Source organism: Panthera pardus, unplaced genomic scaffold, assembly GCF_024362965.1.
Source record: "Panthera pardus isolate Hobbes unplaced genomic scaffold, ASM2436296v1 HiC_scaffold_1, whole genome shotgun sequence".
Classification (NCBI taxonomy): domain Eukaryota; kingdom Metazoa; phylum Chordata; class Mammalia; order Carnivora; family Felidae; genus Panthera; species Panthera pardus.
Genome location: NW_026526654.1, coordinates 46,698,761 through 46,725,667, shown reverse-complemented (window position 1 = coordinate 46,725,667; position 26,907 = coordinate 46,698,761). Strand labels below are relative to the sequence as shown.

Below are 26,907 nucleotides of genomic sequence, written 5' to 3'. Positions count from 1 at the left end.
GTGTAGTGCAGTAGTTTGAAAGAAAGTTAAAAGATAAAGCCTTAAGAAATTTTCCTCTATGAGAAAATTATACTGATTCTTGCTCATATTTAATTTTTAAGGTAAAGCATATTATTTAATTAATATTAATTATTTAATAAATGCTTACAGAATAAATTTCCAAATAATTAAGTAAAATCACTATAAATAAGAAATTAGACTAGAAATTAAATACAGAGAACAAGCTTGTGATTGCCAGAGAGGAGATGGGTGGGGGGATGGACAAAAGAGATAAAGGGGATTAAGAGGTACAAACTTCCAGTTATAAAATAAGTCATGGAGGTAAAAAATACAACATAGGGAATGTAGACAATAGTATTATAATAACGTATGGTGACAGTGACTGTACTTATTGTGGTAAGCACTGGGTAATGTATAGAATTTTCAAATCAATGTTTTCCACCTAAAACTAATATAACATTGTATGTCAATTATACTTCAATAATAAAGAAGAAATTATATGTTTTATTTAAGACAGTGTTCTTACTGTGAATAGTAAAGTGAAACAATTTTTAGAACTGAAAAATGTTTTCCCCATTATTTCATATCGAGTAATATGACTTTAACTATCAGAGTAAAGGAGTAATTAATTTCCACATTGGAAACCAAAAATTAATGAGAATGTCCACTTCTCTAAGTCAACATATTTTGAGCTATATTTGAATCACAGGATTTTTTCTGGGTCATTTTTATAGAAGTTTTTAAAAGCCAGGTAGTACATAGAGTTCTCATTTTCTAAAACAAACAAACAAAAAAACAAAAAAAATTCTATCAGAAAAGCAGATGAAAAGAAAACTGCCAGCATCTTGACTAAAACAAGTGTCTAGATGTTTAAGGGAGATGTTTTATCAAGTATAAGGTCAAAACTAACATATCAAGTGATTTCCAGACACCAAACAGACTTCAGTGCTAAAAAAAAAAAATTTCCATTCACTGTGTCTTAGAGACGAATTTTCCCACATTTGATCACAGTTTGCTTCTGTTACACATTGACTTTGACGTGATGTAAAAACCTAGTAATTTTTAATAACTTCATTAGTTAAGATCCTGTTTATGCTTTTGTTAATTATTAACTATTTCTTGATTGAACTGAGATATTCCTGAGTTTATTCTAGGTTTATTGCCTAAAAGAAAAAAATAGATATATGCTTGAACTTCAGGTGCATATAGAAATTAAACAGGTATGGTTGTCATCTTAGCAGGGAACTAAATTTTTAAAAAGTTAGTTTTAATAATTTTCTGTAATCATTGAAAGTGTCTTATATTTATTTTGCAGAGTTTTAATAGGAGCTAGCAATGTTTTAGGCACTTGTGAGCAGTTAAATAAAAATGAATATGACGTAGCCTCATTCTAAAAGCTAAGAGACTAAATGTGGAAAAATGTGTAATTAAATAATCATGATCTAGAATCATGGGTGCTATAATGGACTCATGACGTACCTGGAGCAGATAAGAGAGGATTATAGTATTGCAGAGAGTGGTAAAGGAAGACTTTACCTAGGAAATGACATTAGACCCATCTGTTGAGGGATGCATAATCTAGTCAGGGAATAGAGGAAGGGTCAATCTGGGCAGAGGCAACAGATTGTGCAAAGTAGGCTGTAAAACAGCTTTGTGAGTTTCCAGCTTGGTATTTCTTTTAGTGAGTGTGATAAATCTCAGGGTATAGTAGCAGAGGGAAGTAGGGCTTAAGATAGCAGGAGGCAAAGGCTAAATATTGGTGAGCAGTTAATGTCACATAAAGGAACTTGTTCTTCCTACACAAGTGAATAAACAATCAGATTTGTATTTTGGAAAGTTAACTTTAGTATTAGGGGCTATAAATTGAAAGGGAGAGACTAAGGTAAGTATTTCTGCAATACAACAGAAAAACATATGAGATCCTAATCGTTTTGTTTATCCTAGCCTAAGTTTGTCACTTACATATTAAAAGTATGTATGGCATAAGCAAATATAAAACAAATACATAGTCTTTGGGGCACTTTCAGGAAGGTATGATTGGCTTATCTCACTGTTGTAAAATTTGGTCATCAAGACAATGATAATCAGCTGCACTGGATGCTTTTTTGCTTCTAGCCAACCTGTTTCTCTGTTGTCCCTTAAGTTTCCAAATCAAAGTTCTTCCAACTAATCAATACTGTCTGCACATTAACCTGACTCTACTACCTCTTCTATACCTTGAACACTCCTGTTCTCTGTGTTGCATGTTTGGTTATTCTAGCCTGTGCTCTCTGTCTCAGCTATTTGACATTGTGTGCTTTTAGCAACTTTTTAAGGTAAGAGAAAAATAATAACAAAGGCAGGGTACTTATCTTCTGTATCTTATAACATGGCCACACTTTTAATCCATTGTCTTCAAAATTGTCTTAAACAATGAGAATCAACTGCCTCAATTTACTCTTAATGAAGCACTTACCTTTACCTTCCCATCACAAATCTTTTAGGGGGATGCAGACAGGTTAATATGCCTTCTATAAATTTCTAGATTTAAGAGTCAAGGTTAGAGATCCCTCCTATAGCCTTTTCCACTAACGTCTCTTGTCTGTCATTTCATACTTGCTTATGTTGTAGCAGCAACTGACCTTTGTTGTTACAGATTCATGTTGGCTGCTTCTAGTCAAAAACAGTTATAACAGTCTAAAATTAGAACCAGATATACTTTGCCAAGAGGGGACTGCTAGTGAAGGGATTTGGGTACAAAGCTTTAGATCTCAAGGCTTCCTAAATGCTAAGTTGAAGGATTATAAATTATGAAATAGTTTTGAGTGGATTCTGTTTAATAGCAGTAATGCTATAACATGTCTCTTTTATGCCTTAACAAATGATCACCATAGGGAAACATATGAATCAAAATGTGAAGATATGATTTCAAGACAGCAAACTCCACTAAGCGATTTGTCTGATGTGTATCCCTTTCAGTATTACAATATTCATAATTAAATGTGTATATTAGATAAAATAATTGCATTGATGGGGATCCCAGGAAACCATCATTTTATTGTGATGAATTTGTGTAGTTTGTAGCTGACACTAGGAAATGCTATTTTGGAGGCAGCAGAGAAAAGCATGTTGATTTACTAATCAACATGCTATTTTGCTATACCTATACAGTCCTGTCCTGCTATACCTATGCGGTTGTATTCAAGTAAATGGAAACAAATAAAATTAACATAAACAAAATAAGCAACTGTCTGCTCTCAAGTCCCTGAAATGTCCTTTCCTGTTGACTCCTTTTATTTTTTTCCCCCCTCATTCTGGGTGCATACACATCCTTCCGTTATAAAGTCTTAGCAATTTGCCCATTGTCTGAGAGTAATTGATTGACAGGGAAATGTTTCCTAAGCTAGAACCTGAGAAAAGTATTAATAAAAAATATCTCTTACACCATGGAGTTGGTTGCAAAAAGTTGTGAGTATCCTTATGCCAGTTTTAAGTCAATTGCTTTAACTCTTTGAGCTTGTTTTCTAATCTATAAAACAGTGAATAATAGCGATTACCTCAAGGAGCTGTTGTGAAAATGAAATGAAAAAAATGTACTTAGTGCTTGGGAGAGATTTTAGCACATAGATTTTTCTTTCTTCTTTCTTTCTTTCTTTCTTTCTTTCTTTCTTTCTTTCTTTCTTTCTTCTTTTAAAGCAGCTTTTAGTTTAATGTGATTTCATGTACTGAGGGCCAAAAATAAGGTCAAGGTCAAAACTTTGTCTAGGAAGGCATAAGGTAATGGTCTGGATTCCCATGAACCCAATTGCTTATTGCACCATTTTTCTTATAATTCTCCCCTTATTCTTCCTAATTATAAATTCTACCTATAATACTGACATTTACACTTAGAATTTCTAGTGTTTGGCAATTATTGAGATTCAAAATCAAGTTACTGATTGACAATTTTTCAAGTTACTGCTTGAGGATTTTGAATAGTTAATATGTTTTTATTCATACTGATTTATGGAATATGCAACTATATTTGTAATGGTTGAAACAGGAAAAATCGATCTCAATATTTATTTTGATTACATTATATAAAATTAACATGGTATTAATGAAATGCAAGCATTTTATGATGGAAATAAAACAAAATGATAGGCTGTATTATAGAAAAAATTAATGGGACTATTGTGTCAATAAAAGATAAAAACCCTAAAGGAAAAAAAAAAACCAAAAATTATAGATCAAAGCATTTGTCTTTTTATTAGCAAATAGTGTGAGAGTTTATACATTCAACATGAGACAATGTACTAGGAACAATTTAAAGTTGTTTTATTCATTAAAAATCATAAGTTTTAATTTCCTGATTGCCTACCTTATGTTCGAATATGTCAGCAACTAGAGTACAATGACTTTTTCATATTTTTCTTTTACTTTACCCCTTAGAGAGACCAATTAATTAATATATGAAATATTTTTATCTAAAGTAACAGTTGGGAAAGGAACTGCTACAAAGAAGAGTGGTTTGTTAGCATTTAAACACTAATCAGAAGCTCAGATTCAGGTGTAGACAAGAGCATCAGCTATTTCAATTGTATAATGTTTTGTTAAAACATTTTTGATAGACATTTTCTGTCCCTTAATGAAATGAATTGTCTTTAAGATATGTAGACTAAGGGAGAATATTTTATAAGTACCTTCGTCCTCATATCAACAATTTATGTGATTACAGGATAAAGTTATAAGATGATAGTTATAACAGGTTGTTCTGTTCAGTCACCTATTCAAGGTCAAAGGCTTTATCAATTATAGCCAAATATAAGGACTCTATTGCCTAACTTAAACCACAATTTTAGCTGTATTTCACTACAAAGAGCTGTATTTTATTTAGCTTACAAATCAGGTAGTGATCTAGTTTTTGCTTGTTTCTGTTTTATTTGCAAATATGAATATGTCATCCCAATTCGATCTGATACTTTATTTTTCATTGACACAAACAGTAAAGCTGTGGGGAACATAATTACATTCCGCAATTATCTACAGCTACTAAAGCCTACAAATATCTATCAAAGAAACTTCAATACTTATGTTTTAAAGTTAGGGTATTTAGGGGTGCCTGGGTGGCTCAATGGATTAAGCAACCAACTCTTGATTTTGGCTCAGGTCATGATCTCATATGGCTCCTGAATTTAGCCGTGAGTCGGGCTCTGCCCTGACAGCGCGGGGCCTGCTTGAGATTCTCTCTCTCCCTCTCTCTCTCTGCCCCTCCCTTGCTCATGCTCTTTCTCTTTCTCAATATAAATAAATAAACTTTTTAAAAATAAAAATATAAAGTTAGGGTATTTATATAAAATACATTTATATTATATATATATATATATATTACATACATGTATATGCTTATATATATTTAAACTATATTACATTACATTATATATTTATTTATTTACACATGTTTATATTATATATTTTATATAAGTATATATATATAATTAATTTGTATTCTCTCAGAGGCACTCATCATTCTGTGCCATTTAGCAAGCACACATATTATGCAATACAGTTTTTCTATCAAGGTAAATAAACTGTTACTTTTTAAATTTGAGAGCATAAAAATAAACATCTTTGTTAAAGAAAGTTTTGAAAACTTCAATAGTGTGGTATATCCATTATAATAATATACACATTATATTTATAAGTATAGTTCTTTTTCTTATTTAAGTAAGCCCAAAGAGAAATTTTCCTAAAATCAAAGATTAACAGCTATGAAATAAATGGGGGTTTTGTCACCTTACTAAACCTGAAGCAACAAGACAGCAGGGTCACTAGCGCTGACAATTTTCTCTCTGGCACCAGACAAACTCTTGGCAATGTATTTGTTGAATTAATACAATTTAGTCTGAAAGTTTCAATCTAATATAATAAAATACCAAGTTGAACTTAACTGATCTGTAAGTGCCTAACAGATTCAATATCAATAGCTAATTATTTTCTAAAAACATAAGTGAGGCAAATAATTCTATTGCATAATTAACAAAATATTAACCTTCTTAAAGGAGTCTATACCAAATAAGGACAAAACTAGTTGAGTGCTCAAAAGAGTAGGAGCAAGCCAGCAGTCCTCTTTTCAACATGCTTTGAGTCGTCCCAATAATTAGGTTTTTCAGACTGAGGATAAAGGTTAATCATAATGTACTATTCTTTGTAAAAAATATATAAACTATATGATTTAAAAAGCATTAAAATGTCTAATTCAAAAAGGCTTTAATCAAAAAAATTTTTTTTCAGAGAGTGCATGCATGCTTGCATGTGAGCGGGGGAAGGGCAGGAGAGAAAGAAAGAGAGAGAGAGAAAGAGAGAGAATCTTAACTCAGCATGGAGCCTGACTTGGAGCCTAATCTTAAAACTATGAGATCATTGGGGCACCTGGGTGGCTCAGTGGGTGAGTGTCAGACTTCAGCTCAGGTCCTGATCTCACAGTTAGTGGGTTCGAGCCTGGCATCTGTCTCTGTGCTGACAGCTTAGAGCTTGGAGCCTGCTTTGAATTCTGTGTCTCCCTGTCTATCCCTGCCCCTGCCCCACTCACATTCTGTTTCTCTCTCAAAAACAAATAATCATTTAAAAAATTAAAAACAAAACCAAAACCAACAACAAAAAACTATGAGATCATGACCTGAACCAAAATCAAGAGTTGGGCACTTAAGAGACTGAGCCACCCAGCCTCCCCTAATCAAATTCTGACATGAGGATATAAATATATAGTTTTACAAGTATATGTATGAATATATAAATATTGTGGTCTATTTCAACTTCTTAAAATTTAATATATTGTTTTTGTGTATTATAAGTGTATTAATGATTCTTCATTTACCATCCTTCAAAATATTAAATAGTACAGCCCAGCAAAATAATCAAACTGATTTGTGCTTTTTTTCTTCCCTCCTCCCAACCATAAAATGTAGTAAGTTAATATTTGCACAACTCTTTCTTTTTTATCACAAAGTTTAAAATGCAGTGTGAATCTAACTGGAAAAAAAAGTATAAATAGACCATACCATTCTGTTCAATTGTAAAGTATTAACACTATAATATTTTATTGCATATTAGCTTCTTAGAACCTACTACTTCTCAGGAGTCATGTACTGAGGACTCATGAGCTCTCTTTCATTGCAGCAAGTAGGATTATCACTAAAGCCCCTTCTGAAATCTATTTGAACTCCTGCACTTAAAACCATCTTTTAACTGAAATGATCAGGGAAGAAAAGTTGCTAAGGCATCATTTTTCATTTTTATTGTTTCTTGAGCAGAGGCTTCATGTCCTGTGAAAATGTAAAATGTCTTTGGAACGAACTTTTGTCTATATTAAATCTGACAATCTAAAGTCTTTATCTGGGCAAAGAAAAAAAATGCAGTGTGTTTTTGTTTAAATCATTTTTCCTGTGAGTGCTGAATGATGAAATTGTTTAATGCAACTAATAGATAAATCACTATTAAGGGCAGAAGTAGCTTCCTATGCATGGCATTGCTAATGCCAATACTCAAGCTTAAGTATTTGGTTTCTTGAAATGTTTTTTATGTTACACAAATGACATCTAAAGAGACAGAGTGAGGCCCAATTGTCATAAGAGGTACTAGTGATTCAACGGTTGGATGATGCAAGATTTATATTATATTTGTCTAGTAAAAATAAACATTACAATAATACATGAACTATTAGTAATTTTCAATATTGATTCCTTCAAACTTACATGGCACACATTTAATTAAAATATTAATTCATTCAAGATATTTGGTTTCCTATATGCATTGGGTTGAGTGCGACCACAAAACCTGAGTCCTCCTGGGGCTTACATTCTAGCCAGGGTGATTTGAATAATGATATGAAGAAGGGTGATTTGATTTCACTTAAAATAAAAATAACAACACATTGTCTTTACTTCTATAAGGAAATACTTTGGGGGGTAATTTCAATGAAATGTGTTTTTTTCTGGATGCCTAAAGAATTATAGGACAAAAATTCATACTATCCATTAATAAAATGGCAAATAAGAACATTTTTCTAGTGTCATAACATTGGCCATGACAAAAGTATTTATAAATAATTAATCTCATGCAAGTAATTCAGAAATCTTCTCTAGATTTATATGAACAATGGTTGTAACAATTTAGAACTATTTAATCAGCCACTCAATTAAACATCATAAGCATGCATATCCATGGAATTTCAGTTGAATATTTATGTATTCATTTTAAATATTTTACACCTTAGTAAATTTATAGCTGGAAGGTATAGGTCATGATCCTTATAACTTTTCTACTAAATGAAAAAAGAAACCGATTTTTATGAAATTAGAAACTATATACTCTTGAATGTAATATGAATTTATATGCAATATAATCACATCAGTAATCCCCATAAAAGGGAAAACATACCAAGTTACATAATGTATTAACTATAGCAAAATATTAGTCTTAGAGTAAATATTACTAATTGTGCTCATTGAGAAGGGATTTCCTGTGAACTGATGAAGCTGAAAGTTCAGGGCCCCTCACTAACCAAGCTTCTTTTGGGGGCCCTGGATGGCGCCCTAACAATGTGTTCAGATGACAATTGCATTTCTCTTTCTTAAGGACAGTCTCATCAGTAAGTCCCACCAAGCCTGGCTCTGCTCATAGGCTCATCATATTTATTGTGAAAAATAAACTTGATATATTCCAGAAATAGTAATACATAAATAATCAGAATGAGGTAGCAAACCAATGCAATAAGCAAAGCAAAACAAAATAAACCTCAAATCTGTGATGAACTCCAAACCAAGTTTTGCCACTAATGATCTGTATGAACTTCAACAAGCTACCTAATCTTCCTGGTCCTCCATTTTTCTATTTGTAAAATTAAGATTCTGGAGTAAATATTTTCTTACATGCTAAGTTTAAGCATCTCTTAGTCTACATAATTTTTGGTTTCAGTTCCTTTAGCATCTCATTACCACCTGTATGTTGAGATGGAAACTATTGGGGCTGGAGGAAAATTTCTATTTATTATGATTTTAACATGCATTTTACATTGAGCCTTGGAAGATTTGCATGGTCATTCAGGTCGAAGACATTGATGAAAAAAGTTAAAATGTAAACTAAAATTATCTCCCCAGATAAATCTACAAAAGCAAAAGCAAGCAATGAAACTAGCAGTAAAAGCCAGAATAACAGGAATGAAAATGGTGAGCTAACTGTAGTCGACGTAATGATTTTCCTTCTCTGTTAATATTTCTTTTTGTGGGATTCACCTGAGCGACTAGATTGTCCTCATGCTTTCAGAAAACTGAGTCTTATGTATCTCATTCAATATGGAAAGGATATCAGGTGAATGTACACCTTTATCTTTTGAAATTTGGGCTAAATTGAAACATACAAGGCCAATTATGTGGACATATGGACAAATATGGACAAAAAAATTACCTCAAAATAAATATTTTGTTATTAAATTTCAAATTTCAATTGAAATATTATCATAAAATGGAATTATAGAGGCCATATTATGTAACATATTATGTATTCTCCCATATTTCTTCTACTGCAGATGAAACATGAAACAGGGCATTTGTTATATGTTAAGATATATTCATAACAGGGGCTCCTGGGTGGCTCGGTCAGTTAAGCGTCCGACTTCGGCTCAGGTCATGATCTCACGGTCCGTGAGTTTGAGCCCCCATCGGGCTCTGTGCTGACTGCTCAGAGCCTGGAGCCTGTTTCAGATTCTGTGTCTCCCTCTCTCTCTGCCCCTCCCCTGTTCATGCTCTGTCTCTCTCTGTCTCAAAAATAAATAAACGTTAAAAAAAATTAAAAAACAGATATATTCATAAGATAATGCAACATCATTGAAACCAATTTGTTTTCTAACAAGCAGATTTGCTACCCAAATATTCTGTTATTTCTTTTCACTTTTGCCTTGTTACAAATTTCACTTTGTTAGGATGCTTGCCTGGCTCATTCGGTAGAGCATGTGACTCTTGATCTCAGGCTTGTGAGTTTGAGCCCCATGTTGGGTGTAGAGATTATCACAATCAATCAATCAATCAATTTTACAAAAAGAAAAAAAAAACCCACCCAAATTTGCTTTGTTGACTGAAATGTATTTTTTCTTCTTCAATTTGCCTATTAATCTTTTATAGTAAAAATTAGGCATCACCTCAAGGTGCCTGAGTAGCTCAGTTAGTTAAGTGTCCAACTCTTGACATTGGCTCAGATCATGATCTCACAGTTCATGGGTTAGAGCCCAGCATCAGGCTCTGTGATGACATCACGGAGCCTGCTTGGGATTCTCTCTCTCCTCTCTCTCTGCCCCTACACCACTTGTGCTCACTTTCTTTCTATCAAAATAAATAAACATTTAAAAAGATTAAACATCACCTCTCTTTAGAAACCTTTCCTAATTATCCGTTCTAACCTCACACAGTATGATGATAGTACTCACTTATTGTACTTATTTAACACTTTATTTTAATAACTGTTAACTTTTCTGGTCTTCTTCCTTAGTCATAAGACTTTTGAATACAATATCATATACATCTTTTCATTCTAAAATGAGTATTATAATATTCAGTGGTATCATTTTAGTTGAAGGATGGAATGATTTAACCAATGAATATTCTTGCACATACTTTCCTCAGATTTAACTAGCTTAATTCTTCTAGCCTTATCTTTATTTTAATACCTCATCTTATTATTGAAAAATTAAGGTGATTTCCAAAATATAAGAAGTAGAGACAGATATATTTGATTTAAAAACTATGTGCTAAAGAAGATAGCAAAATAAGCAAAGAAATATAAAATAGAGCCAAATCTGAGATGGCTATAAAAACAGCATGCATACATTTGCATATGCAAATTTAACTCTAGATTTTAAGGTATTTAACACACAAGGGAAAATCTAGTTACATCATCTCTGACATTAAGGGGATAAAAACTGACCAATTGCTCAGGGAGAGAAAACTAATACTGTGACTCAGATCAACAGTTATATCTCTCAAGTTTTCTTATAAAGAAGAAACTGTTGGTACTCAGAACCAGATCTTAGTTTCCAGGAGCAGTCTTCTAGAAGATTTTCTATGGACCTTTACCATTTTATCAAAGCATGGTACAGTAGAAGGAATTCTGCTTATTCATTCCACTAATTGTTAGCACCACTGCAGAAATTCAGTGTTATGTGTTTTTTTGTAAAATACCACATCAAGGGGTAAAAAATAGTTCTTGACTCTTTAAGAGAAGGGATATCCATAAATCTAAGATGAATTCATTGAGGACCAGTGAAACATTGTGACCCAAAATTTTACTTCTGGAAATAAGTAATAGATTAAGTAAAAGATTATTATGTAATGAACAGGGCACAAATTCTCCGTGGCTGAACAAATAAATTTTATTTGTAACTACTCTATGTAACTAGTGCGTAAAATATTGAATGTATGCATTCCTTCATTTGTCTCTTGTTTACCCAGCATTTGACAGAATTTGTAGGACAAAAAAGTCTTCAGTAAATGTTTATTTGAACAAGAACATAACTCAGTGGAAGGACACCAGGGAATATCTAATCTTATAATTCAACAGGTAACAGAAGACTAAACATAATGAGGATTTTACTGATATTTAGAATTTACAAATCAGTGTATAAAATCACATTCTGTTGGGTCTTGTAGTTTGCTGATGCTTCTTTTTCTTTTCCTTCTTTCCTTCCTTTTTTTCTTTGTTTCTGGGATTATTAATGGTGTATCTATGATATTTATAAGGGGAACTGATAAAATTAGAGAAAATAGGTATAAAAGCTCTAAAATGTTATTTGAAATTTTACCTACATGTCTGTATAGATATCATATTTGTATAAACAATTAGAAAGGTGACCTTATTGTTTTCTGTTACTCAATTAAAATTTCAAATGTAAATGGCAATGTTATGAGCTCCAAAATCTTGTTTTTATGTCCCATATCCTGTTCAGAAATATTTTATAAATCAGACATTTTATGTCCCATATCCTGTTCAGAAATATTTTATAAATCAGACTTTTATAAGTACTGAAAATTGTGGGCCTGTGTATACATTTGTTTATATGTGTTTGAGTATGTGTACAGTGTACATTATCAAAACAATTAAATATTTTATTTGCAACCCCAAACTACCTTGTTATATATTTTTTTGCATTGTCAGTTTTTGTATCTGGCATATAAAACTGAGTGGACTGTTTTGAATTTTGTTTCCTTATAAAAATTTGCAAACCTTTGAAGAGAGAATACTTTTGAATTTATTAGTTGAGAGAGAGAGAGAGAGAAAGCATGAATGAGGAGGGGCAGAAAGAGGGGGGACACACAGAATCGGAAGCAGGCTCCAGACTCTGAGCTGTCAGCACAAAGCCTGACACAGGGCTCAAACCCACAGCCCTGAGAACATGACCTGAGCTGAAAGTCAGATGCTTAACCAACTGAGCCACTCAGGTGTCCCTGAAGAGAGAATAGTTCTAAAGAAATGTAGGCCCTCTGGTCTTGTGAGAAATGCTGTTTTTTAAGTAAAAGAGATATGAAGAAGACAAATATATACTGATATAATTTAAGAAAAAGAGGTTGAGCTGAAGCAATATTCCTTTTAAGACAATGAAAACTGACAGTTTAAAATGAGATTTCTACTCTAATGGGTTTTACCACAAATAAATGCAAGTTTTTATTATGCTCATATTTCCTGCAGTCCATTCATTACTTATTGTTATAAACATAGTTTCTAAAAGTCAAGGAAAAAATTGCTAATGTCACTTTGCATTCTCTTTCTTCATGTATACATTCAGAAATCTTATTAATTCAAATACATAATACTGTTTTGAAAATACTCTTTAATATTTTAATGTTAACATCACATTCTGCCCGTGCAGTTTATGAAACCTGATTTGCTTTGTTTTCTGGGCTGTGAGTGTTTCTGGATGCAAATAAGAAGTTCCCTCCATCCTCCCGCCCTGCCCTCTGCTCTGAGCAGAGCATCCTCAGATTGTTTTAGTAAGCAAATCGAGGATAACAGGCAAGGATAACAAGGCAGAAGTGGAGTCAGACTTCTTTTAAGCAACAAGAAGGAGGGCAATTCAGTGACACCTTAGGACTGCCCAAATTTTGCAGGTAGAAAACAGTCCTGTGTTTGCTTTTGGCAAAGAGACCATCTCATGGCTTACTTCTTCCATGAGGCCGAGAATTTTGTGCATGCACAACCATCTTTCCTCTACATTTCTTGACAACGAAGGAGATCTTAGTATCCTAACACTAGAGTATTTTTTCTTCCCGAGATGCTCCTTTTCCAATGTCAAGCCTGTGAGAATGGAGTTTGAGGTTCACGTCCTTACTGAGATCAGCAGAACCAATACTGTCTGAAGATGCTTTTTCTAATCCCTTCATACATGAGTAATAGTTTGACTTGACATAAGTAAGTTGAAAAGCTTTGCCGTCAGAAGTTTGAAGTATGCTTTCATTATCATCTAGCATCTAAGATTGATACTGAAAAGCCTGAATCCAGTCTGATTATTCTTCTTTTGTAGTTGACTCAGATATTTCACTGCACTTTTTCATTGCTGTTCATTCATGGTTATTCTTGTTAGCTTAGGTTAATTTCCCCCTCTTTGGGAGACATTATAATCATCTCTTTATCCTTGATATTCTGAAATTTGATGCAAACAGACTGAACTCGCTCTTCTTCACTCAATTTTCTAGTTGCTTGCTGGGTTACTCATTTTTGAGGCCATGTGTTGAACTCAGAGAAATACTCTCACATTATTTTCTCTCCTACTTTCTTAGTACTCTCCTAAAACTATCATGGGGTAGAATATTATGCTTTCTAACTATTGATTTTATCTCATCTATTTTCCCATTATTTTAATATATTTCCTGTCCTTGAATTTAAGAGATGATACAAATTTTAATTTTTTCCATAAATTTTATTTATACTTAATTTCAGTAAACGTTTTAAATTTAAAGAGACATTTCTTTTCTTTGCTATCTTTTTAAATAACTGTTCCAAGAGTTAATATCTTATGAGTTCTATTAGAGGATACCAAATTAATTTTGTTCTTTTCATTTTATTTTTACTTTTGGAAGCTACCTATGATTTTTCAGAGAATGTTGCATATATGTACATATATCTTTACCCCTCTCCTATCACTAAAATGGCCTAGGAATCTTAATAGCTTGTATAGTTTTAATATGAGGTAATAAGTTCCTAGACCTCTAATTGCATAGGAAAGTTTCCTATTAGGACAACTGGATGGGAGACAAGCCTGTAAGATGGATAATCCTGAAATGCCAGAATACGGAGATTTTTTTTTTAAATTTTTCTGATTTACTAGTTCCAAACAGCATCATTCCAATGGCATCAAAATTGTTGATAGGAAAACAGCAAACGATTCACCCAGTATTTTCCCTTTTTCCACTCTTAGCAGAATTCAAATGAATATAGTTGCACAGTGAAATAGCACAGAACATCTCCATCCATTATCTATCTATCTATCTATCTATCTATTCATCTATCCATAATCTACGCATCATCTATCATTTATCTCCCTACTTACCTACTTATGTGTTTATATCTATATCTAAATATATATCTATACATCTGTACTTCAAAACTAAAATATTTTGGTTGAAACATTCCTTGAAACCATCCTACAGGCATTTTCACAATTGATGAACCATGTTATCAATTTCATTCAGACACTCAGGTAGCAAATGCCTATTTTTGTGTGTATGTCTTATTTTGTACAGATAAGGTGATAGATGAGTCTCAATTGATAAATTAAAGTGAAAATAGTAAATAGAATATATTTATATATTTATTATTAATAAATAGAATATATGTATTACCATTTACTTACATTGGGAAGAGCATGTTGTATTAGAAAGAATATGATTTTGGAGTGAAACAAACTTAGACTAAAATCACAATTCTGTCTTGTCAGATAATGTGACATTAAGAAGTAATTGATTACTTTATGCATAATTTTTTACCTTTAAAACAGCAATAAGAATAATTACATTATAGGGTGGTTGTCAGTATTTAATCAGTTGACAAATGAATAGTAGACATTGGTCTTTTTTCCCTCATGACCCCAATATCGAATGTCCCTTTTATTTTTTGAATGTTCACACATATAAATGTTCATCGGAAGCAGGCCTTATCTTCCACTATGGATGCCAACTAGTTGAGTTGCTTCTTTTTCCTGATTCTGAAAAACTGAAGCCTGTACCTATAAACTAAGCTTCCCCAATAAGATGCTTCCAACAGGAACTTTAAAACTAGAATGAACAAAGCAAAGAAGGAAAGTAAGATTTTTGTTTTGTTTTGTTTTGTTTTTGCATTGTCAAAGTTTCCAGTCACACCTAGTTTCTTGGGTAATGTGACTCAGCTACTTCATGGAACTAGAATAGACAGAAGCAGATGCCAGCTGGAGCATCCAGTGTCTTTCATGGAAACATCTTTATCTTCAGCAGACTTTCACAAGGATGTAATTTTGGTCTTGAATTAATTACCAAGTTTCTCTTGGTTTCATCCAGGTTCCTGATTTTACCTGAGCAATGTGCATAACCCTGAACATGCACTTGGCTTTCAATCACTTTTCTCAGCTAACCCTTTGTTCATGGATCAGTCCATTCCTGTTTATTGTACCCATTTAAGAAAAATTCCTTCATGGTGACATCAGCAGGAATGGTAGAATAAAGACATCCAAAAATCCACTACTCCATAAAAGTAATGAGAACACTGGCAACTGTATCGAAATCAGAACTTTGGAAATAAATAAGGCTTATAAATATTTGAAGAGCATTTATTCAAGAAAAATAGCTGAATCTAGATAAGAACAGTAAGTTTGGTTGGTTTTAACCTGTCCTTTTTCCATTCATTGACAGGGCCCCATGTGGCCAGGGAACTCAGACATCATCTTGCCTGCAGTCAGATTCCAGAGCTGGGGCAGGGCAGGATGGAGGTGAGTGAGGCTTTCCCCTTAGCTTTACAATAGCCTTGAAAACCAACAACCTCACAGTCAAAGTAGTCATGAAATCCATCAGGCTGGCAGCCACTGGAGGGCCCTGCACAGATTTGGAGATTCTTCAGAAGTCCTATACTCAAAGAACTGTTTTTATCTGACCTCTCTGCCAGTTCTCTGGAAACCTTCACTTGCAGGGCTTGCCTTTCTATCCATTGACCAAGGCTTCCTTTTACTGAGAATGCTCCAGGGCATATATCAAAGGAAAAAGCAATCAGAGGCAATTATTGAATATCATATCTACCCGAGGTGGTGAAATTAGGTGAGGCTAATTCAGGGATGTGTGTATACTCAGGCAAAATCTGAGAATGCAAAAGTTACCTCTCACTGACCTTGAGGATTTGTATAAACAGGAAGTGAAGGTTAAGGCATGAGGAGTCCAGCTCCTGGTTAAAAATCTACATGGGATTTTATAGACCTGACCACAGGCAATTATACTATCTTTACCCGGAAGGACTCACTAAGGAAATCTGCCCTCCCTACACCAGTCTTTGTGCACAGTCAAGGTACTGCAGTCTCTGAAGGGAGCTGCAATCAAGGACTCAGACCCCTTTGGCTGGTCACACCCTTCATGTATCTGCATGCCTAGCCCAGGCACCTTTATTCCCCGGGCTTGAGAAGAGGTCTTCTTCAGGCACCTCTGCCAAAGTTTCCTTATGGGGGAAGAAGAGGAAAACTTGTCTTTGTTGGCATACTCCTTTAACACTTCAGTGTGCATGTTGGTGTACTCCTTTAACACTTCAGTAGGCAGTTAACAACTCTGCCTTGTTAGGAACCCAACTGAGCTGAGAGCCAGAGAGCAGAGCACAAGGGACCACTGGTAGGATAAGCTCAAAGATATGCACACCTGGCACATCACAAACCATCCAACACCAAAGAGAATCTTGAAAGTAGCCAAAGAGTAGCAACATATTACATACAGGGGATTCTCCTTACAAGGTTATCCTCATCAGATGATGAGGAGGCCAGAAGACAATGGGATGACATATTCAAAGTGCTGAAAGAAAAAGACCATTAAGAATTTTATATTCTTCAAAAATAAAGGAGAAGTGATCTTATACTCTGGTTAAAAACAAATTGTGGGAATTTATTGCCAGCAGACCTGCCCTATAGGCAATACTATAAGGAGTCATTCAGGCCAAAATGTTGACATTTTTAGACAGTAATACAAATCCACATAAAGAATAAGAGCACTGATAAGTTAATATATTTTTTAATGTTTGTTTATTTATTTATTGAGAGAGAGAGAGAGAGAGAGAGAGCAAGCATGACCAGGACAGCGGCAGAGAGAGAGAGAGAGAGAGAGAGAGAATCCCAAGCAGGCTCTACACTGTCGGCACAGAGCTTGAGGTGGAACTCGACATCACAAACATGAGATCATGACCCAAGCCCAAATCAAGACTCAGACCCTTAACTGACTGGACCACCCAGGTTCCCCAGTATTTTTGGTTTACAACTTTATTTTCTCCTATTTTATTTAAAAGACATTTACTCAAAGCAATAATTTTACATCTGTGTTGATGGATGTATAAATATGTACTTTGTATCACAATAATAATAAATATGTGGAAATTAAACACACTACTAAATATTAATGGGTCAAAGAAAGTCTAAAAAATAAATACTTTGAGAGGAATGAAAATGAAGACACAAAAACACCAAAACTTCTGGAGTGCACCTGAAGCATGGAAAGTATAGCTGCTAAAAATTAAGAAGGATCTCATTTCACGGTGTGTGTATATATTAAACCAGCATGTTGTACACTGTAAACAGAACAAAAAAAATAAAAAAGTTTTATGTTTAAAAAAAAGAAGAATCTCAAACCAACAACCTAACCTTAACCTTAAAAAATAAAAGAAAAGCAAACCCAATGCAAACAGAAGAAAAATAATATTAAAAAATAGAATGGAAATAAATAAAATGGAGACTAGAATAAAGAAAACAAGGAAAATGGAAGTTGGTTCTTTGAAAATATCAATACAATTGACAAACCTTTAAATAGTTGGAAAAAGTGAGAGAGAGCCAAGTGCCAGGTACTAAAATCAGATGTAAAATAGGGAACATCACTACCTACCTTAAAGAAACAGAATGAATATTAAGGGAATACTATAAAGAACTATATACCACCAATTTAGATATTGTAATGAGATTGACAAATTCCTAGGAAGTCACCAGCTAGAGAGTGATTCAAGAAGAAACAGAAAAATCTGAATAGATCAATGAAAATAAAGAGTTTTAGTAATTCAAAAACTGTGTCTTTCTGATGAATTCTACTAAATCTTTAAAGAATTAACATTAATCATTCACAAACTATTCCACAAGCTAGGAGATAAATGAACACTTCCCAAATCATTTCATGAGACCAGTTATTACCTCAATACTCAAGCCAGACAAAGATATCACAAGAAAAATACAGACCAATATTCTTTATGAATATAGATGAAAAAGCTTTCACAAAACACTAGCAAACCAAAAACAGCAACATATGAAAAGGATTATAGACCATGACCAAGTGATATTTTTCTGAAAAAATAATAAGGTGATTAACATCTGAAAATCAATTAATGTAATACACTGTACTGTTAAAATAAAGGGGAAAATCACATGCTCTTCATATAGATGCAGGAAAAGCATTTGACAAAATCCCAGTATCTTTTATGATAAAACACTCAACTGGCTAGAAATATAAGGGAGTTTTCTTAAGCTGATAAAGAGCATCCACAAAAGAAAAAAAGAATAACATCACATTTAATAGTGAATAACTGAAACCTTATCCCTTAGTTTAAGAAAAAGGCAGGAGCGCCTGGGTGGCTCAGTTGGTTAAGTGTCCAACTTTGCTCTGGTCATGATCTCACAGTTCATGGGTTTGAGCCCCGCGTCCGGCTCTGTGCTGACAGCTTGGAGCCTGGAGCCTGTTTCAGAGTCTGTGTCTCCCTCTCTCTCTGCCCCTCACCCACTCACACTCTGTCTCTCTCTCAAAAATAAATAAACGTTAAAAAAAATTAAAAGAAAAAGGCAACAATGTCCCCTCTTGCTATTTCTTAACAGTATTGTGCTGGAGGTTCCATCTAGGGCCAGAAGGCAAAAACGAGAAATAAAGACCATATGGTTTTGGGGTTGCCTGGGTGGCTCAGTCAGTTAAGTGTTTGACTTCAGCTGAGGTCATGATCTCATGGTTTATGGGTTAAAGCCCTGCATTGGGCTCTGTGCTGACAGCTCAGAGCCTGGAGCCTGCTTCGGATTCTGTGTCTCCCCCTCCCCTGCTTGTGCTCTCTCTCTCTCTCTCTCTCAAAACCAAATAAACTTTAAAAAATTTTAAATAAAGACCATATGGTTTCTCAAAAAGGAAATAAAAGCATTTCTCTTTGCAAATAACATTATATGTATAGCCAAAAAATTCTTGAAAAAAGAACAACAAAGTCAGAGGGCTCAAACTTCTCAATGTCAAAATTTCAATTACTACAAAATGAGAGCAATAAAGGCAGTGTGACACTGGCATAAGGACAGAAACAGAAACAAAAGGAATAGATTTGAGATTCCATAAATAAACCCTCACACTTACGGCCAATTGATTTGTTTTTTCTTTTTTCAAGCTTTTATTTAAATTCCCATTAACATACAGTGTAATACTAGTTTCAGGTACAGAATTTACTGATTCATCACATCCAGTGCTCATCCCATCAAGTGCCTTCCTTAATCTCCATCACTTATTTAATTTATCCCTCTGATATATATGTGTATATATATATATATATATATATATATATATATATATATATATCTCCTTAATTTGCCCTCTTTCCATAATTGGGCTATTGTTGATAATACGCTATAAACATCAGGGTCCATGTATCTCTTCAAATCAGTATTTTTGTATCCTGGGATAAATATCTAGGGTCAATCCAGAAATTGTTGGGTTGTATGGTAGTTCTATTTTTAACTTTTAGAGGAAACTCCACATTGTTTTCCAGAGTGGCTGCACCAGTTTGTATTCCCACCAATAGTGTACGAGGGTTTCTTTTTCTCCAAATGCTCTCTAACACCTGCTGTTTCTTGTGTTGTTGATTTTAGCCATTCTAACAGATGTGAGGTGGTATGTCAAGGTGGCTTTTATTTGCATTTCCCAGCTGATGAATGATGTTGAACATCATCTCCTGTGTCTGTTGGTCATCTGTATGTCTTCTTTGGAGAAATGTCTGTTCATAACTTCTGACCATTTTTAATTGGATTATTAGGATTTTTTTGCTGTTGAGTTGTATGAGTTCTTTATGTGTTTTGGATATTAACCCCTTATTGGATATATCATTTGCAAATATCGCCTTCCATTCAGTAGGTTGTCTTTTTGTTTTGCTGATGGCTTTCTTTAGACAAATACCACATTATTTTATTCATATGTGGATTTTAAGAAATGAAATGAATGACCAACAACAATGAGAAAAAGATAAACAAAACAACTGACTCTTAAATATAGAGAACAAACTGGTGGTATTCAGAGGGGAGGTGGGTGGGGGATGGGGGGAAATGGGAAAAGGAGAATAAATCATATGAGTACTGAGTAATGTATAGATTGTTGTATCACTATATTGCCCACCTAAAACTAATACAACATGGTATGTTAATTATACTCAGATTAAGAATAAATAAGTAAATATAAAATTAAATTTAAAAAGACAATTCAATGAGAAAGAAAGTTTATTATTGTTTTTTTTTAACAAATGGTGCTGAGACAACATGCAAAAGAATGAAGTCAAATTGCTTCTTCACACCATGTGCAAAAACTAACTCAAAATGAACTGTATTCTTAAATTTAAGTACTAAAAGTATCACATTTCTAAAAGAAAACATAGGCATAAATTTTCATGACCATAGATTAGACAACATTTTCTTGGATATGTCACCGAAAGCATTAGAAATAAAAGAAAAAACCCTATAACCCAGCAATTGCACTACTAGGTATTTATCCAAGGGATACAGATGTGCTGTTTCGAAGGGGCACATGCACCCCAATGTTTATAACAGCACTATCAACAATAGCCAAAGTATGGAAAGAGCCCAAATGTCCATTGATGGATGAATGGATAAAGATGTGGTATATATATACAATGGAATATTACTCAGCAATCACAGGGAATGAAATCTTGCCATTTGCAACCTTGTGGATGGAACTAGAAGGTATTATGCTAAGTGAAATTAGTCAGTCATAGAAAGACAAAAATCATATGACTTCACTCATATGAGGACTTTAAGATACAAAACAGATGAACATAAGGGAAGGGAAGCAAAAATAATATAAAAAAACAGGGAGGGGGACAAAACATAAGAGACTCTTAAATATGGAGAATAAACAGAGGGTTGCTGGAGGAGTTGTGGGAGGGGGGACGGTCTAAACGGGTAAGGGGCATTAAGGAATCTACTCCTGAAATCATTGTTGCACTATATGCTAAATAACTTGGACATAGATTGAAAAATAAATTAATTAAAATATTATGTGAAAAAAAGAAAAGAGAAATAATTTGAACTTCATTAAGTTAATAATTTTTGTGCTTCAAAGGACACTGTCAAGATAGTTAAAATAGAATGCATATAATGTATAAAAATATTTGAAAACTCATATCTAACAGAAGACATTTTCAGAATATACAAAGAACTATTAAATTCGACAGTGAAAACAATCTAAACAAAAAATAGACAAAACGTTTGAATAGATATTTCTCCAAAGAATATGAGTAAATGTCAATAAGCACAGAAAAAGTTTTTTAAAATTATTCAGTAGGAAATGCATGTAAAACCACAGTGAGATACCATTTCATATATACTCAGATAATTACAATATAAAAAGAAAGGATAATAAGTGTTGGCAGGGATGTGGAGAAATTTGTACTGAGAGGATAGAAAATGGTGCAACCATTCTGAAAACCAATCAGCAGTTCCTCCAGAAATAAAATATAGAGTTACAATATGACTCAACAATTCCACTCCTATATCTATCTATATCTATATCATCTATATCTATATCTATCTGTATCTATCTATATCTATAAGAGAATTGAAAACATAGTACAGAAAAAAGGCATACATGAATGTTCATAGCAGTTTTATTTTATTCATAATAGTCCAAAAGTGGAAACAACCCAAATGTCTTTCTATTTATGATGTAAAAACATCATGTGATAAATTCTAACAATGGAACATTATTCAACCATAAAAGGAAGGAGGAAATGATACATGCTACAACAGGAATGAACCTTGAAAGCATTATGCTATGTAAAAGAAGCCGTAAACAAAAGACCACAAATTATATGATTCTATGTATATGAAATGTCCAGAATAGGCAAATCCATAGACAGAAAGTAGATTAATTATTGTTAGGGGCTAGGAGGAAGGGAGAAGGAAGAGCAAGTACTTTTGGGTACACAGTTTCTTTATTTTTTTTATTTTTTTAATATTTATTTATGTTTGAGAAAGAGAGAGTGTGAGCAGGGGTGGGACAGAGAGAGAAAGAGGGGGACAAAGGATCCAAAGCAGGCTCCACACTGTCAGCAGTGAGACTGATGAGGGACTCCAACTCAAAAACCGCAAGATCATGGCCTGAGCTGAAGTTGGATGCTCAGCTGACTGAGCCCCCCAGGCACCACAAGTACAGTTCCTTTTTCAGATAATAAAAATATTTTGTGGGGTGCCTGGGGGGCTCAGTCAGTTAAGCGTCCCACTTCGGCTCAGGTCATTATCTCACAGTTCGTGGGCTCAAGCCCTGCGTTGGGCTCTGTGCTGAGAGCAGGAAGTCTGCTTCAGATTCTGTCTCCCTCTCTCTCTTCCCCTCCCCTGCTCACACTGTCTCTTTCTCTCTGAAAAAAATAAATAAATATAAAAATATTTTTTTAAAAAGATAATAAAAATATTTTGGAATTTAATAGTGGTGATGGCTGCACAACTGTAAATATACTCAAAAGCACTCAATTCTACACTTTAAAACTTGAATTTACGGTGTGTGGATTTTACCTGAATTGAAAACTAAACAAAATAAAAATAAAAACAACTCCTACCATATGTTTAATATACAACATTGGTTCCTAGCATGTAGAAAATCCACAATAATCCACAGCTATCTTACTCTTTATCAATTTCTCCTGAAAAGACATAATTGCAAGCACTGTATTGTAGTAATGTCTTATTCAGTTTTATATAATATAAAATGTGGTGCAAAAAAGTCATGATATGTGGATTATGTGCTTCAAAGACATAAATGCCAAAATAAAAACTCTTAGCATATTGAGAGAACTGTGGTCTTAATTAGTTTAATTCTCTAGGCAGATGCATTGCTCCCTTGACATCACAGACTTAATATGCATATAAGTTTTCTATGCTATTTTATGCAGCAGAAGGAGTTTTCTTCATTTATTGATAGCTATGAAACATTTTTGGCCACATAATCATCTTTAGCAACCAAGGAACTCATGTGACTTTCTCAAAAAATAATTCAAGGTTTTGTTTTTCCTATACAAATCAAGTGAGAAAAAAAAAGCCATACAGGTCAAAAATGTCTTGAATTTTATATATATATATATATATATATATATATATATATATATATATACACACACACACACACACACATATATACACACATATATTATATTTTTATATATTTTACATATTTTTAAGTTTTACTTTAGCCTGTTACTTCTAGTCATTTGAATGCATAACATGGGATTACATAGTCAATTTTGTAATTTCACTGCATATCGCAGAATAAGTACTGATTATATGGCAAATAAAATGGGACATTCTAATTTCTGAACGAATAAAAAACTAGCACAGAAGGCTGTTGATTTACATTCAAACCAAATACCAGGGATTACATAAAAGGAAGGTCATGGTGCGTTTTTGAAAAACAAACATTGACACTGTAAAAAATAATTAGAAAAAACAAAAGTTAGTTGTAACTTACTGAGACAAAAATTCATGGCACTGCAATGGGGGAATATCTTGGAGGAAAATTTGATCTGTGCTTTTTTGATGTGGTCAAAAGAACAACCAGTAAACCCTCTACATTGCTTGGCAGCAAGAGAGCAGAACCCATCAAGAGCCTGCCATAATTGGCTGGATGAAATCAGAATGTCGTCAGAGCCCAGCTTAAAGGAAGAACTGTTAACAGCAGAAGCAAATAGACTTACTGGTTCAGAACATTCCCTTCCTATCCAAGCTCCCAGTCCTATAGTTAGGGCATCACAGATAAAGAAGAAAGGCATAAGGACATTTATTTGCAAGTGAAAGTAAACAGATGTGTCCCTGAGGGTTACATGTCAGGAATAATAGCTGATAGGTTGCACAAAATCAGCTTGCAAGGTCAGGGCTCCACGCCCTGGCATAACCCTCCCATCCAGTCCTGAATGTTTTGAGAGGGCACAAAGAATGGCATATGCCTTAACTTCCATTCAATTAGCCAAAGCATCTGATATATTCATATGACTTAAAAATTACAGTTAAAAATACAGTTAAAAATTACACATTTCCATGGTTACAACTACTGTTAAAATAAAATTAGAAGAGAAGAAGAAAAAAAAGGAGGAAGAAAAAATAGATATGGGGAAGAAGGGGAAGCAGAAGCCGAAGCGGAGGGAGAAAAAGAACAGCAACAGGAGGAGGAGAAAAAGGATGACTAACAGGAAAAAGAGAAGAGTAAGAGGAGAGCTGAAAGAGGAATTTGAGGAAGAGAAGGAAGATGATCACATATAATAAACAAAAAAGAAGTAAAGAGGCAGATAGGAATTTGAAATAGGTATAATAAATAGCCTCACAGAGACAGGGAGGAATATTAATACCATGGAAGAAGAAAGCAATTATAGTGAATTACCAAGCAGGAATAACGAGTTTGTGAAAAAAATTAATTAAGATCAAGACATCAATATATGGGAGAAATATCATGATGCATGAAGATTAAGGACAATTTGGAGGGCTAGATATTAAAATTAGCCAATAGGAAGGGATAAAAGAAAACATACAAAATTAAACTAGAAAGATATGGTGAATTAAATAAGAAATATCAACATCAATGTAACAGGAGTCCCCGGGAGAAGGTAAATCAAAGATTGATGTGTATATCGAAGGGACAGAAATCTTGGGCCAAGGAGGCTTATTGCATTTGAGTATGACATAGAATGATGAACTTCTGAGATTCAACTGATCATAAGGAATGTGATTCATCATAAAGGAAACATTCAACTTCATCAGGAAACACACATGTATCTTGCATTGCTATCAATCTGGCTTCAGCTGATTAGAGCTTGGATTGGCATCCAAGTTGAAGGCAGCTTTCTATGTACTGGGCATTGCTAGCAATCTATGAGGCACTCTGGGATGAGAACTGTGTCCAGAAATGATGCTCTATCTACTAATTCAACAAGGACGGATCTTGGGGAGTATTGTAGGAGAGAATTAAAAAAAAAAAACTGACAGGAAGCAATAGCCCCTAGGAAGTAAAACAGGAAACCAATGGCATAAGAAATGGAGGAGAGGTGAGCCACTTGATAATAGAAACGAAACAGAATGAAAAACACAAAGCAAGGGAGGGCTAGGAATGAAAATAGTGGACTACTACAGTTAGTATTGGGTCCCCAAAACTTGTGAGAAATGCTGCACTACATTTCAGATATCTGAAATACTTATTAGCTCATGTCATTTACTGTGCAGCCTTACTTCCACCTGTACCTTTACAATGAACCGTTTAGCAAATTAGAAAAACTGAAAGACCACACCCCAGGTTACCATTTTGTCCAGTCCTGACGCCTAGAGGAGAGGACACTGTGTGACAGAATTTGGAGGCACACCATCACCTTGTACACTTTAAACACTTGAAATTATATAGCATACGATGTATTCTCGGTGAAATTTTTTCAAGTATGTTCTCTTAGCATGCAAATAACCTACATAATTGAACCTTAGTACACCTTAATAGAAAATTACTGAATTGTCGAAAACAAAAAGGAAGAAGGAGACATTAAATTCTAAACATTCTAAACCAGAGTGCTTATTCTCTACATTTCACTCAAACAGAAACATAGGTAATTAGATAGCTAGATAACTAAAACAACACATATAGCTTTTACATGGATATAAAAGCACAAATCCTCCATTATATTTGAAAAACAATCATGTAAGAAACCTTTAATACTCATGAATGTTACCTGGGAAGAATAATTTGCTGTTAATATTTTCGTATTATAATTTGGTTCCATGTGATTTAAATAAATTATATAGTTATTATTTAAAGCAAAAAATTTTAGAACTTGAAAAGGTTTTCATATATTTATTACTATTCCTTAATTTACTAATACCTAATGTGAAAAAAGGGAGGTAAGCTAAAAGATCAAATAGTCAGACCTATTTTATTTATTTATTTATTTATTTATTTATTTATTTATTTATTGTTTGCTTAAATTGATGGTAGAGTAAACAAGAATGGGAAGTGCAGTGCTAGAGATATCAAAATTGAACTAGCATTAATATGTATTTTAGAAATGTTCTATAATTTTGCTTGCCTATGAATGTCTAAATCAATGAATTTGCAATTAAACCTGGATAGCTCTCTGATATGTATATTCTAAATACATGAAAGACACTTAATTGACTACTTGCCATATTTCAGTTATTCAAAAAAAGTCATTTGTACTTCTCTTTATAATCCCCATGGTACAAGTACAAATTCAGGAACTGTTCACCTTTATTTCATTCCTCTTTTCAAATATTTGTATAGGACTTTACAATTCACACAGTGATTTCATAACATTATAATTATATTTTTATCTACTTAATAACTTTGAATTGGTGGCAAGTCTTGAAATTGAAGTCTTATAGTTTAAGTGCTGTCCTCAAATCATGTCAATACG

At 33.6% G+C, this 26,907-nt stretch overlaps 1 protein-coding gene across 2 annotated transcripts in view; it reads right to left on the bottom strand.

Annotated features, from left to right (window-relative positions):
- The window catches only part of KLHL1 (kelch like family member 1), a 362,245-nt gene that overhangs the window by 68,819 nt on the left and 266,519 nt on the right, over nucleotides 1-26,907 (bottom strand). The window lies entirely within an intron of this gene.